At 43.0% G+C, this 16295-nt stretch overlaps 1 protein-coding gene across 2 annotated transcripts in view; it reads right to left on the bottom strand.

Moving 5' to 3' along the window:
* LOC123755284 (alpha-(1,6)-fucosyltransferase) overlaps window positions 1-16295 on the bottom strand; it is a 316917-nt gene that overhangs the window by 250887 nt on the left and 49735 nt on the right. The gene's annotated exons all lie outside the window — the stretch shown is intronic.

Here is a 16295-nt window from a genome sequence, read left to right as displayed (position 1 = left end):
TATGACAGTGTGTTGGATATGACAGTGTGCTGGATATGACAGTGTGTTGGATATGACAGTGTGCTGTATATGACAGTGTGTTGGATATGACAGTGTGTTGGATATGACAGTTTGCTGGATATGTCAGTGAACTGGATATGACAGTGTGTTGCATATGACAGTGTGCTGGATATGACAGTGTGTTGGATAGGACAGTGTGCTGGTTATGACAATGTGTTAGATATGACAGTGTACTGGACATGACAGTGTGTTGCATATGACAGTGTGTTGGATATGACAGTGTGCTGGATATGACAGTGTGTTGGATATGACAGTGTGCTTTACATGACAGTGTGCTGGATATGACAGTGTGCTGGATATGACAGTGTGCTGGATGTGACAGTGTGCTGGATATGACAGTGTGCTAGATATGACAGTGTGCTGGATGTGACAGTGTGCTGGATATGACAGTGTGCTAGATATGACAGTGTGCTGGATATAAAAGTGTGCTTGATATGACAGTGTGCTAAATATGACAGTGTGCTGGATATAACAGTGTGCGGGATATGACAGTGTGCTAGATATGACAGTGTGTTGGATATGACAGAGTTTAATATGACAGTGTGCTGGATATGACAATGTGATGGATTTGACAGTGTGTTGGATATAACAGTGAGCTGGATATGACAGTGTTCTGGATGTGACAGTGTGTTGGATATGACAGTGTGTTCGATATGACAGTAAGCTGCATGTGACTTTGAGTTGGATATGACAGCGTGTTAGATATGACTGTGCTGGATATGAGAGTGTGCTGAATCTGACAGTGTGTTGGATATGACAGTATGTTGGATATGACAGTGTGCTGGATGTGAGAGTGAGTTGGACATGACAGTGTGCTGGATATGACAGTATGCTGGATATGACAGGGTGCTTGATATGGCAGTGTGTTGGATATGACAGTGTGCTGCATATGAAAGTGTGTTGGATATAACAGTGTGCTGTATGTGACAGTGTGTTGGATGTGACAGTGTGCTGGATGTGACAGTGTGTAGGATATGACAGTGTGACTGATATGACAGTGTGCTGGATGTGACAGCGTGTTTAATATGACAATGTGCTGGATGTGACAGTATGCTGGATATGACAGTGTGTTGGATATGACAGTGTGACTGATATGGCAGTGTGCTGGATATGACAGTGTGTTGGATATGACAGTGTGCTGGATATGACAGTGTGTTGGATTTGACAGTGTGCAGGATATGACAGTGTGCAGGATATGAAAGTGTGCTGGATATGACAGTGTGCTGGATATGACAGTGTGCTGGATATGACAGTGTGCTAGATATGACAGAGTGCTGGATATGAAAGAGTGTTGGATATGACAGTGTGCAAGATATGACAGTATGCTGGGTATGACAGTGTGCTGGATATGACAGTGTGCTGGATATGACAGTGTGTTGGATATGACAAAGTGCTGGATATGACAGTGTGCTAGATATGACAGTGTGCTTGATGTGACAGTGTTTAATTTGACAGTGTGCTGGATATGACAATGTGTTAGGTATGACAGTGTGTTGGATAAGACAGTGTGTTGGATATGACAGTGTGTTGATATGACAGTATGCTGGATATGACAATGCATTATATATGACAGTGTGACTGATATGACACTGTTTAATATGACTGTGTTTTTTATATGACAGAGTTCTGGATATGACAGTGTGTTGGATATGACAGTGTGTTGGATATGACAGTGTGTTGCATATGACAGTGTGATGGATATGACAAAGTGCTTGATGTGACAGTGTTTAAAATGCCAGTATACTGGATATGACAGTGTGTTGGATATGACAGAGTGCTAGATATGAAAGTGTGATGGATATAACAGTGTTTAATATGACAGTGTGCTGGATATGACAGAGTGCTGGATATGACAGTGTGTTGGATATGATAGAGTGCTAGATATGACAGTATTGGGTATGACAGTGTTTAATATGGCAGTGTGCTGGATATGACTGTGTTTAATATGACAGTGTGGTGGATATGACAGTGTGGTGGATATGACAGTGTGTTGGATATGACAGTGTGCAGGATATGACAGTGTGCTGGACATAACAGTGTGTTGGATATGACAGTGTGTTGGATATGACAGTGCGTTGGACATGACAGTGAGCTGGATATGACTGTGTGCTGGATATGACAGAGTGTTGGATATGACAGTTGCTAGATATGACAGTGTGTTGGATATGACAGTGTTTAATATGACAGTGTGCTGGATATGACAGTGTGTTGGATATGACAGTGTGCTGGATATGACAGTGTGTTGGATGTGACAGTGTGCTGGATATGACAGTGTGCTAGATATGACAGTGTGCTGGATATAAAAGTGTGCTTGATATGACAGTGTGCTAAATATGACAGTGTGCTGGATATAACAGTGTGCTGGATGTGACAGTGTGCTGGATATGACAGTGTGCTAGATATGACAGTGTGCTGGATATAAAAGTGTGCTTGATATGACAGTGTGCTAAATATGACAGTGTGCTGGATATAACAGTGTGCGGGATATGACAGTGTGCTAGATATGACAGTGTGATGGATATGACAGTGTGATGGATATGACAGTGTGCTAGATATGACAGTGTGTTGGATATGACAGAGTTTAATATGACAGTGTGCTGGATATGACAATGTGATGGATTTGACAGTGTGTTGGATATAACAGTGAGCTGGATATGACAGTGTTCTGGATTTGACAGTGTGTTGGATATGACAGTGTGTTCGATATGACAGTAAGCTGGATGTGACTTTGAGTTGGATATGACAGCGTGTTAGATATGACTGTGCTGGATATGAGAGTGTGCTGAATCTGACAGTGTGTTGGATATGACAGTATGTTGGATATGACAGTGTGCTGGATGTGAGAGTGAGTTGGACATGACAGTGTGCTGGATATGACAGTATGCTGGATATGACAGGGTGCTTGATATGGCAGTGTGTTGGATATGACAGTGTGCTGCATATGAAAGTGTGTTGGATATAACTGTGTGCTGTATGTGACAGTGTGTTGGATGTGACAGTGTGCTGGATGTGACTGTGTGTAGGATATGACAGTGTGACTGATATGACAGTGTGCTGGATGTGACAGCGTGTTTAATATGACAATGTGCTGGATGTGACAGTATGCTGGATATGACAGTGTGTTGGATATGACAGTGTGACTGATATGGCAGTGTGCTGGATATGACAGTGTGTTGGATATGACAGTGTGCTGGATATGACAGTGTGTTGGATTTGACAGTGGGCAAGATATGACAGTATGCTGGGTATGACAGTGTGCTGGATATGACAGTGTGCTGAATATGAGAATGTGCTGGATATGACAGTGTGTTGGATAAAACAGCGTGTTGGATGTAGCAGTGTGTTGGATATGAAAGTGTGTTGGATATGACAGTGTGCTGCATATGACAGTGTGCTATATATGACAGTGAGTGGGATACGACAGTGTGCTGGATATGACAGTGTGTTGGATATGACAGTGTGCTGGATATGACAATGTGTTGGATATGACAGTGTGTTGGATATGACAGTGTGTTGAATATGACAGTTTGCTGCATATGACAGTGAGCTGGATATGACAGTGTGTTGGATATGACAGTGTGCTTGTTATAACAGTGTGTTGGATATGACAATGTGCTGGTTATGACAGTGTGTTTGATATGACAGTGTACTGGATATGACAGTGTGTTGGATATGACAGTGTGTTGGATATGACAGTGTGCTGGATATGACAGAGTGTTGGATATGACAGTGTGCTTGATATGACAGTGTGCTGGATATGACAGTGTGCTGGATATGAGAGTGTGCTTGATATGACAATGTGCTTGATATGACAGTGTGCTGGATATGAAAGTGTGCTTGATATGACAGTAAGCCTGATATGACAGTATGCTGGATATGACAGTGTGCTGGATATGACAGTGTGCTAGATATGATAGTGTGCTGGATATGACAGTGTGCTGGATATGGCAGTGTGTTGGATATTACAGTGTGCTGCATATGACAGTGTGCGGGATATGACAGTGTGCTAGATATGACAGTGTGCTGGATATGACAGTGTGCTGGATATGACAGTGTGTTGGATATGACAGTGTGCTGGATGTGACAGTGTGTTGGATATGACAGTGTGCAGGATATGACAGTGTTTTGTATTTGACAGTATGCTGGATATGACAGTGTACTGGATATGACAGTGTGTTGGATATGACAGAGTGCGGGATATGACAGTGTGCTAGATATGAAAGAGTGCTGGATATGACAGAGTGCTGGATATGACAGTGTGCAAGGCATGACAGTATGCTGCGTATGACAGTGTGCTGGATATGACAGTGTGCTAGATATGACAGTGTGCTGGATATGAGAGGTTGCTGGATATGACAATGTGTTGGATAAAACAGTGTGCTGGATGTAACAGTGTGTAGGATATGACAGTGTGTTGGATATGACAGTGTGTTGGATATGACAGTGTGTTTGAAATGACAGTGTGCTGGATAGGACAGAGTGCTGGATATGACAGTGTGCTGGATATGAGAGTGTGCTGGATATGACAATGAGTTGGATATAACAGTGTGCTGGATGTAACAGTGTGTTGGATATGACAGTGTGTTGGATATGACAGTGTGTTGGATATGACAGTGTATTGGATATGACAGTGTGTTGGATATGACAGTGTGCTTGATATGACAGTGTGCTGGATATGACAGTGTGTTGTATATGACAGTGTGCTGGATATGACAGTGTGTTGGATGTGACAGTGTGTTGGATATGACAGTGTGCTAGATATGACAGTGTGTTTGATGTGACAGTGTGATGGATATGACAGTGTGTTGGATATGACAGTGTGAATGATATGGCAGTGTGCTGGTTATGACAGTGTGTTGGATATGACAGTGTGCAGGATATGACAGTGTTTTGTATGTGACAGTATGCTGGATATGACAGTGTGCTGGATATGACAGTGTGCTGGATATGACAGAGTGCGGGATATGACAGTGTGCTAGATTTGACAGAGTGCTGGATATGACAGAGTGCTGGATATGACAGTGTGCAAGGTATGACAGTATGCTGCGTATGACAGTGTGCTGGATATGACAGTGTGCTAGATATGACAGTGTGCTGGATATGAGGGGTTGCTGCATATGACAGTGTGTTGGAAAAAACAGTGTGCTGGATGTAACAGTGTGTAGGATACGACAGTGTGTTGGATATGACAGTGTGTTGGATATGACAATGTGTTGGAAATGACAGTGTGCTGGATATGACAGTGTGCTGGATATGACAGTGTGCTGGATATGAGAGTATGCTGGATATGACAGTGAGTTGGATATGAAAGTGTGCTGGATGTAACAGTGTGTTGGATATGAGAGTGTGTTGGATATGACAGTGTGTTGGATATGACAGTGTGCTGGATATGACTGTGTGCTGGATATGACAGTGTGCTGGATATGACAGTGTGTTGGATATGACAGTGTGCTGGATATGACAGTGTGTTGGATATGACAGTGTGCTGTATATGACAGTGTGTTGCATATGACAGTGTGTTGGATATGACAGTTTGCTGGATATGTCAGTGAACTGGATATGACAGTGTGTTGGATATGACAGTGTGCTGGATATGACAGTGTGTTGGATAGGACAGTGTGCTGGTTATGACAGTGTGTTAGATATGACAGTGTACGGGATATGACAGTGTGTTGCATATGACAGTGTGTTGGATATGACAGTGTGTTGGATATGACAGTGTGTTGGATATGACAGTGTGCTTTACATGACAGTGTGCTGGATATGACAGTGTTCTGGATATAACAGTGTGCTGGATATAAAAGTGTGCTTGATATGACAGTGTGCTAAATATGACAGTGTGCTGGAATAACAGTGTGCTGGATATGACTGTGTGCTAGATATGACAGTGTGCTGGATATAAAAGTGTGCTTGATATGACAGTGTGCTAAATATGACAGTGTGCTGGAATAACAGTGTGCTGGATATGACAGTGTACTAGACATGACAGTGTGCTGGATATGACAGTGTACTTAATATGACAGTGTGCTAGATATGACAGTGTGCTGGACATAACAGTGTGCGGGATATGACAGTGTGCTAGATATGACAGTGTGCTGGATATGACTGTGTGATGGATATGACAGTGTGCTAGATATGACAGTGTGTTGGATATGACAGAGTTTAATATGACAGTGTGCTGGATATGACAATGTGATGGATTTGACAGTGTGTTGGATATGACAGTGAGCTGGATATGACAGTGTGCTGGATGTGACAGTGTGTTGGATATGAAAGTGTTTTGGATATGACAGTGTGTTGGATGTGACAGTGAGTTGGATATGACAGTGTGTTAGATATGACAAGGTGACTGATATGACAGTCTGCTGGTCGTGACAATGTGATGGATATGACACTGTGTTGGATATGACAGTGAGCTGGATATGACAGTGTTCTGGATGTGACAGTTTGTTGGATATGACAGTGTGTTCGATATGACAGTGTGCTGGATGTGACAGTGAGTTGGATATGACAGCGTGTTAGATATGACTGTGCTGGATATGAGAGTGTGCTGAATCTGACAGTGTGTTGGATATGACAGGGTGTTGGATATGACAGTGTGCTGGATGTGACAGTGAGTTGGACATGACAGTGTGCTGGATATGACAGTATGCTGGATATGACAGGGTGCTTGATATGACAGTGTGTTGGATATGACAGTGTGCTGGATATGAAAGTGTGTTGGATATAACAGTGTGCTGGATGTGACAGTGTGTTGGATGTGACAGTGTGCTGGATGTGACAGTGTGTTGGATATGACAGTGTGACTGATATGACAGTGTGCTGGATGTGACAGCGTGTTGAATATGACATTGTGCTGGATGTGACAGTGTGCTGGATATGACAGTGTGCAGGATGTGACAGTGTGATGGATATGACAGTGTGTTGGATATGACAGTGTGACTGATATGGCAGTGTGCTGGATATGACAGTGTGTTGGATATGACAGTGTGCAGGATATGACAGTGTGCTGGATATGAAAGTGTGCTGGATATGACAGTGTGCTGGATATGACAGTGTGCTGGATATGACAGTGTGCTAGATATGACAGAGTGCTGGATATGAAAGAGTGTTGGATATGACAGTGTGCAAGATATGACAGTATGCTGGGTATGACAGTGTGCTGGATATGACAGTGTGCTAGATATGACAGTGTGCTGGATATGAGAATGTGCCGGATATGACAGTGTGTTGGATAAAACAGCGTGTTGGATGTAACAGTGTGTTGGATATGAAAGTGTGTTGGATATGACAGTGTGCTGCATATGACAATGTGCTGGATATGACAGTGAGTGGGATACGACAGTGTGCTGGATATGACAGTGTGTTGGATATGACAGTGTGCTGGATATGACAATGTGTTGGATATGACAGTGTGTTGGATATGACAGTGTGTTGAATATGACAGTTTGCTGCATATGACAGTGAGCTGGATATGACAGTGTGTTGGATATGACCGTGTGCTTGATATAACAGTGTGTTGGATATGACAGTGTGCTGGTTATGACAGTGTGTTAGATATGACAGTGTACTGGATATGACAGTGTGTTGGATATGACAGTGTGTTGGATATGACAGTGTGCTGGATATGACAGAGTGTTGGATATGACAGTGTGCTTGATATGACAGTGTGCTGGATATGACAGTGTGCTGGATATGACAGCGTGCTTGATATGACAGTGTGCTTGATATGACAGTGTGCTGGATATGAAAGTGTGCTTGATATGACAGTAAGCTGGATATGACAGTATGCTGAATATGACAGTGTGCTGGATATGACAGGGTGCTAGATATGATAGTGTGCAGGATATGACAGTGTGCTAGATATGACAGTGTGTTGGTTACTACTGTGTGCTGCATATGACAGTGTGCGGAATATGACAGTGTGCTAGATATGACAGTGTGCTGGATATGACAGTGTGCTGGATATGACAGTGTGTTGGATATGACAGTGTGCTGGATGTGACAGTGTGTTGGATATGACATTGTGTTGGATATGACAGTGTGTTGGATATGACAGTGTGTTGGATATGAGTGTGCTCGATATGACAGTGTGCTGGATATGACAGTGTGTTGGATATGACAGTGTGCTATATATGACAGTGTGTTGGATATGACAGTGTGCTGGATATGACAGTGTGTTGGATATAAGAGTGTGCTGGATGTGACTGTGTGTTGGATATGACAGTGTGTTGGATATGACAGTGTTCTGGATGTGACAGTGACTTGGATATGACCGTGTGCTGGATATGACAGTGTGCGGGATATGACAGTGTGCTAGACATGACAGTGTGATGGATATGACAGTGTGCTGGATATGACAATATGCTGGATATGACAGGGTGCTGGTTATGACAGTGTGCTAGATATGACGGTGTGCTTTATATGACTGTGTGCGGGATATGACAGTGTGCTAGATATGACAGTCTGCTGGATATGAGTGTGTGCTGGATATGACAGTGTGTTGGATATGACAGTGTGCTGGATATGACAGTGTGTTGGATATGAGATTGTGTTGATTATGACAGTGTGTTGTATATGACTGTGTGCTGGTTATGACAGTGTGTTGGATATGACAGTGTGTTGGATATGACAGTTTGCTGGATATGACAGTGAACTGGATATGACAGTGTGTTGGATATGACAGTGTGCTGGATATGACAGTGTGTTAGATATGACAGTGTGACTGATATGACAGTGTGTTCGATATGACAGTGTCCTGGTTATGACAGTGTGTTAGATATGACAGTGTACTGGATATGACAGTGTGTTGGATATGACAGTGTGCTGGATATGACAGTGTGCTGGATATGACAGTGTGATGGATATGACAGTGTGACTGATATGACAGTGTGCTCGATGTGACAGTGTGTTGGATATGACAGTGTGCAGGATGTGACAGTGTATTGGATATGACAGTGTGTTGGATATGACAGTGTGACTGATATGGCAGTGTGCTGGATATGACAGTGTGTTGGATATGACAGTGTGCAGGATATGACAGTGTTTTGTATATGACAGTATGCTGGATATGACAGTGTACTGGATATGACAGTGTGTTGGATATGACAGAGTGCGGGATATGACAGTGTGCTAGATATGAAAGAGTGCTGGATATGACAGAGTGCTGGATATGACAGTGTGCAAGGCATGACAGTATGCTGCGTATGACAGTGTGCTGGATATGACAGTGTGCTAGATATGACAGTGTGCTGGATATGAGAGGTTGCTGGATATGACAATGTGTTGGATAAAACAGTGTGCTGGATGTAACAGTGTGTAGGATATGACAGTGTGTTGGATATGACAGTGTGTTGGATATGACAGTGTGTTTGAAATGACAGTGTGCTGGATAGGACAGAGTGCTGGATATGACAGTGTGCTGGATATGAGAGTGTGCTGGATATGACAATGAGTTGGATATAACAGTGTGCTGGATGTAACAGTGTGTTGGATATGACAGTGTGTTGGATATGACAGTGTGTTGGATATGACAGTGTATTGGATATGACAGTGTGTTGGATATGACAGTGTGCTTGATATGACAGTGTGCTGGATATGACAGTGTGTTGTATATGACAGTGTGCTGGATATGACAGTGTGTTGGATGTGACAGTGTGTTGGATATGACAGTGTGCTGGATATGACAGTGTGTTTGATGTGACAGTGTGATGGATATGACAGTGTGTTGGATATGACAGTGTGACTGATATGGCAGTGTGCTGGTTATGACAGTGTGTTGGATATGACAGTGTGCAGGATATGACAGTGTTTTGTATGTGACAGTATGCTGGATATGACAGTGTGCTGGATATGACAGTGTGCTGGATATGACAGAGTGCGGGATATGACAGTGTGCTAGATTTGACAGAGTGCTGGATATGACAGAGTGCTGGATATGACAGTGTGCAAGGTATGACAGTATGCTGCGTAGGACAGTGTGCTGGATATGACAGTGTGCTAGATATGACAGTGTGCTGGATATGAGGGGTTGCTGCATATGACAGTGTGTTGGAAAAAACAGTGTGCTGGATGTAACAGTGTGTAGGATACGACAGTGTGTTGGATATGACAGTGTGTTGGATATGACAGTGTGTTGGAAATGACAGTGTGCTGGATATGACAGTGTGCTGGATATGACAGTGTGCTGGATATGAGAGTATGCTGGATATGACAGTGAGTTGGATATGAAAGTGTGCTGGATGTAACAGTGTGTTGGATATGAGAGTGTGTTGGATATGACAGTGTGTTGGATATGATAGTGTGCTGGATATGACTGTGTGCTGGATATGACAGTGTGCTGGATATGACAGTGTGTTGGATATGACAGTGTGCTGGATATGACAGTGTGTTGGATATGACAGTGTGCTGTATATGACAGTGTGTTGCATATGACAGTGTGTTGGATATGACAGTTTGCTGGATATGTCAGTGAACTGGATATGACAGTGTGTTGGATATGACAGTGTGCTGGATATGACAGTGTGTTGGATAGGACAGTGTGCTGGTTATGACAGTGTGTTAGATATGACAGTGTACGGGATATGACAGTGTGTTGCATATGACAGTGTGTTGGATATGACAGTGTGCTGGATATGACAGTGTGTTGGATATGACAGTGTGCTTTACATGACAGTGTGCTGGATATGACAGTGTTCTGGATATGACAGTGTGCTGGATATGACAGTGTGCTGGATATGACTGTGTGCTAGATATGACAGTGTGCTGGATATAAAAGTGTGCTTGATATGACAGTGTGCTAAATATGACAGTGTGCTGGAATAACAGTGTGCTGGATATGACAGTGTACTAGACATGACAGTGTGCTGGATATGACAGTGTACTTAATATGACAGTGTGCTAGATATGACAGTGTGCTGGACATAACAGTGTGCGGGATATGACAGTGTGCTAGATATGACAGTGTGCTGGATATGACTGTGTGATGGATATGACAGTGTGCTAGATATGACAGTGTGTTGGATATGACAGAGTTTAATATGACAGTGTGCTGGATATGACAATGTGATGGATTTGACAGTGTGTTGGATATGACAGTGAGCTGGATATGACAGTGTGCTGGATGTGACAGTGTGTTGGATATGAAAGTGTTTTGGATATGACAGTGTGTTGGATGTGACAGTGAGTTGGATATGACAGTGTGTTAGATATGACAAGGTGACTGATATGACAGTGTGCTGGTCGTGACAATGTGATGGATATGACACTGTGTTGGATATGACAGTGAGCTGGATATGACAGTGTTCTGGATGTGACAGTTTGTTGGATATGACAGTGTGTTCGATATGACAGTGTGCTGGATGTGACAGTGAGTTGGATATGACAGCGTGTTAGATATGACTGTGCTGGATATGAGAGTGTGCTGAATCTGACAGTGTGTTGGATATGACAGGGTGTTGGATATGACAGTGTGCTGGATGTGACAGTGAGTTGGACATGACAGTGTGCTGGATATGACAGTATGCTGGATATGACAGGATGCTTGATATGACAGTGTGTTGGATATGACAGTGTGCTGGATATGAAAGTGTGTTGGATATAACAGTGTGCTGGATGTGACAGTGTGTTGGATGTGACAGTGTGCTGGATGTGACAGTGTGTTGGATATGACAGTGTGACTGATATGACAGTGTGCTGGATATGACAGTGTGCAGGATGTGACAGTGTGATGGATATGACAGTGTGTTGGATATGACAGTGTGACTGATATGGCAGTGTGCTGGATATGACAGTGTGTTGGATATGACAGTGTGCAGGATATGACAGTGTGCTGGATATGAAAGTGTGCTGGATATGACAGTGTGCTGGATATGACAGTGTGCTGGATATGACAGTGTGCTAGATATGACAGAGTGCTGGATATGAAAGAGTGTTGGATATGACAGTGTGCAAGATATGACAGTATGCTGGGTATGACAGTGTGCTGGATATGACAGTGTGCTAGATATGACAGTGTGCTGGATATGAGAATGTGCCGGATATGACAGTGTGTTGGATAAAACAGCGTGTTGGATGTAACAGTGTGTTGGATATGAAAGTGTGTTGGATATGACAGTGTGCTGCATATGACAATGTGCTGGATATGACAGTGAGTGGGATACGACAGTGTGCTGGATATGACAGTGTGTTGGATATGACAGTGTGCTGGATATGACAATGTGTTGGATATGACAGTGTGTTGGATATGACAGTGTGTTGAATATGACAGTTTGCTGCATATGACAGTGAGCTGGATATGACAGTGTGTTGGATATGACCGTGTGCTTGATATAACAGTGTGTTGGATATGACAGTGTGCTGGTTATGACAGTGTGTTAGATATGACAGTGTACTGGATATGACAGTGTGTTGGATATGACAGTGTGTTGGATATGACAGTGTGCTGGATATGACAGAGTGTTGGATATGACAGTGTGCTTGATATGACAGTGTGCTGGATATGACAGTGTGCTGGATATGACAGCGTGCTTGATATGACAGTGTGCTTGATATGACAGTGTGCTGGATATGAAAGTGTGCTTGATATGACAGTAAGCTGGATATGACAGTATGCTGAATATGACAGTGTGCTGGATATGACAGTGTGCTAGATATGATAGTGTGCTGGATATGACAGTGTGCTAGATATGACAGTGTGTTGGTTACTACTGTGTGCTGCATATGACAGTGTGCGGAATATGACAGTGTGCTAGATATGACAGTGTGCTGGATATGACAGTGTGCTGGATATGACAGTGTGTTGGATATGACAGTGTGCTGGATGTGACAGTGTGTTGGATATGACATTGTGTTGGATATGACAGTGTGTTGGATATGACAGTGTGTTGGATATGACAGTGTGCTCGATATGACAGTGTGCTGGATATGACAGTGTGTTGGATATGACAGTGTGCTATATATGACAGTGTGTTGGATATGACAGTGTGCTGGATATGACAGTGTGTTGGATATAAGAGTGTGCTGGATGTGACTGTGTGTTGGATATGACAGTGTGTTGGATATGACAGTGTTCTGGATGTGACAGTGACTTGGATATGACCGTGTGCTGGATATGACAGTGTGTGGGATATGACAATATGCTGGATATGACAGGGTGCTGGTTATGACAGTGTGCTAGATATGACGGTGTGCTTTATATGACTGTGTGCGGGATATGACAGTGTGCTAGATATGACAGTCTGCTGGATATGAGTGTGTGCTGGATATGACAGTGTGTTGGATATGACAGTGTGCTGGATATGACAGTGTGTTGGATATGAGATTGTGTTGATTATGACAGTGTGTTGAATATGACTGTGTGCTGGTTATGACAGTGTGTTGGATATGACAGTGTGTTGGATAAGACAGTTTGCTGGATATGACAGTGAACTGGATATGACAGTGTGTTGGATATGACAGTGTGCTGGATATGACAGTGTGTTAGATATGACAGTGTGACTGATATGACAGTGTGTTCGATATGACAGTGTCCTGGTTATGACAGTGTGTTAGATATGACAGTGTACTGGATATGACAGTGTGTTGGATATGACAGTGTGCTGGATATGACAGTGTGCTGGATATGACAGTGTGATGGATATGACAGTGTGACTGATATGACAGTGTGCTCGATGTGACAGTGTGTTGGATATGACAGTGTGCAGGATGTGACAGTGTGATGGATATGACAGTGTGTTGGATATGACAGTGTGACTGATATGGCAGTGTGCTGGATATGACAGTGTGTTGGATATGACAGTGTGCAGGATATGACAGTGTTTTGTATATGACAGTATGCTGGATATGACAGTGTACTGGATATGACAGTGTGTTGGATATGACAGAGTGCGGGATATGACAGTGTGCTAGATATGAAAGAGTGCTGGATATGACAGAGTGCTGGATATGACAGTGTGCAAGGCATGACAGTATGCTGCGTATGACAGTGTGCTGGATATGACAGTGTGCTAGATATGACAGTGTGCTGGATATGAGAGGTTGCTGGATATGACAATGTGTTGGATAAAACAGTGTGCTGGATGTAACAGTGTGTAGGATATGACAGTGTGTTGGATATGACAGTGTGTTGGATATGACAGTGTGTTTGAAATGACAGTGTGCTGGATAGGACAGAGTGCTGGATATGACAGTGTGCTGGATATGAGAGTGTGCTGGATATGACAATGAGTTGGATATAACAGTGTGCTGGATGTAACAGTGTGTTGGATATGACAGTGTGTTGGATATGACAGTGTGTTGGATATGATAGTGTGTTGGATATGACTGTGTGCTGGATATGACAGTGTGCTGGATATGACAGTGTGTTGGATATGACAGTGTGCTGGATATGACAGTGAGTTGGATATGACAGTGTGCTGTATATGACAGTGTGTTGGATATGACAGTGTGTTGGATATGACAGTTTGCTGGATATGTCAGTGAACTGGATATGACAGTGTGTTGGATATGACAGTGTGCTGGATATGACAGTGTGTTGGATAGGACAGTGTGCTGGTTATGACAGTGTGCTAGATATGACAGTGTACTGGATATGACAGTGTGTTGCATATGACATTGTGTTGGATATGACAGTGTGCTGGATATGACAGTGTGTTGGATATGACAGTGTGCTTTACATGACAGTGTGCTGGATATGACAGTTTGCTGGAATAACAGTGTGCTGGATATAAAAGTGTGCTTGATATGACAGTGTGCTAAATATTACAGTGTGCTGGAATAACATTGTGCTGGATATGACAGTGTACTAGACATGACTGTGTGCTGGATATGACAATGTGCTGAATATGACAGTGTGCTAGATATGACAGTGTGCTGGATATGACAGTGTGCGGGATATGACAGTGTACTAGATATGACAGTGTGCTGGATATGACAGTGTGATGGATATGACAGTGTGCTAGATATGACAGTGTGTTGGATATGACAGAGTTTAATATGACAGTATGCTGGATATGACAATGTGATGGATTTGACAGTGTGTTGGATATGACAGTGAGCTGGATATGACAGTGTGCTGGATGTGACAGTGTGTTGGATATGAAAGTGTGTTGGATATGACAGTGTGTTGGATGTGACAGTGTGTTGGATATGACAGTGTGTTAGATATGACAGTGTGCTGGATGTGACAGTAAGTTGGATATGACAGTGTGTTGGATATGACAGTGTGCTGGATGTGACAGTGAGTTGGACATGACAGTGTGCTGGATATGACAGTATGCTGGATATGACAGGGTGCTTGATATGACAGTGTGTTGGATATGACAGTGTGCTGGATATGAAAGTGTGTTGGATATAACAGTGTGCTGGATGTGACAGTGTGTTGGATGTGACAGTGTGCTGGATATGACAGTGTGACTGATATGACAGAGTGCTGGATGTGACAGCGTGTTGAATATGACAGTGTGATGGATGTGACAGTGTGCTGGATATGACAGTGTGCAGGATGTGACAGTGTGATGGATATGACAGTGTGTTGGATATGACAGTGTGACTGATATGACTGTGTGCTGGATATGACAGTGTGTTGGATATAACAGTGTGCAGGATATGACAGTGTTTTGTATATTAAAGTGTGCTGGATATGACAGTGTTCTGGATATGACAGTGTGCTGGATATGACAACGTGTTGGATATGACAGTGTTTTGAATATCACAGTATGCTGGATATGACAGTGTGCTGGATATGACAGTGTGCTAGATATGATAGTGTGCTGGATATGACAGTGTGCTGGATATGACAGTGTGCTGGATATTACAGTGTGCTGCATATGACAGTGTGCGGGATATGACAGTGTGCTAGATATGACAGAGTGCTGGATATGACAGTGTGCTGGATATGACAGTATGCTGGATATGACAGGGTGCTGGATATGACAGTGTGTTGGATATGACAGTGTGTTGGATATGACAGTGTGCTGGATATGTAAGTGTGTTGGATATAAAAGTGTGCTAGATGTGACAGTGTGTTGGATATGACAGTGTGCTGGATATGAAAGTGTGTTGGATATGACAGTGTGCTGGATGTGACAGTGTGCTGGATATGACAGTGTGACTGATATGACAGTGTGCTGGATGTGACAGTGTGTTGGATATGACAGTGTGCTGGATGTGACAGTGTGCTGCATATGACAGTGTGCTAGATATGACAGTGTGCTGGATATGAGAGTGTGCTGGAT

Source organism: Procambarus clarkii, chromosome 20 (genome assembly GCF_040958095.1).
Source record: "Procambarus clarkii isolate CNS0578487 chromosome 20, FALCON_Pclarkii_2.0, whole genome shotgun sequence".
Taxonomy (NCBI): Eukaryota; Metazoa; Arthropoda; class Malacostraca; order Decapoda; family Cambaridae; genus Procambarus; species Procambarus clarkii.
Note: the sequence above shows the minus strand (reverse complement) of the source record. Positions and strands in the feature narration are given on the sequence as shown.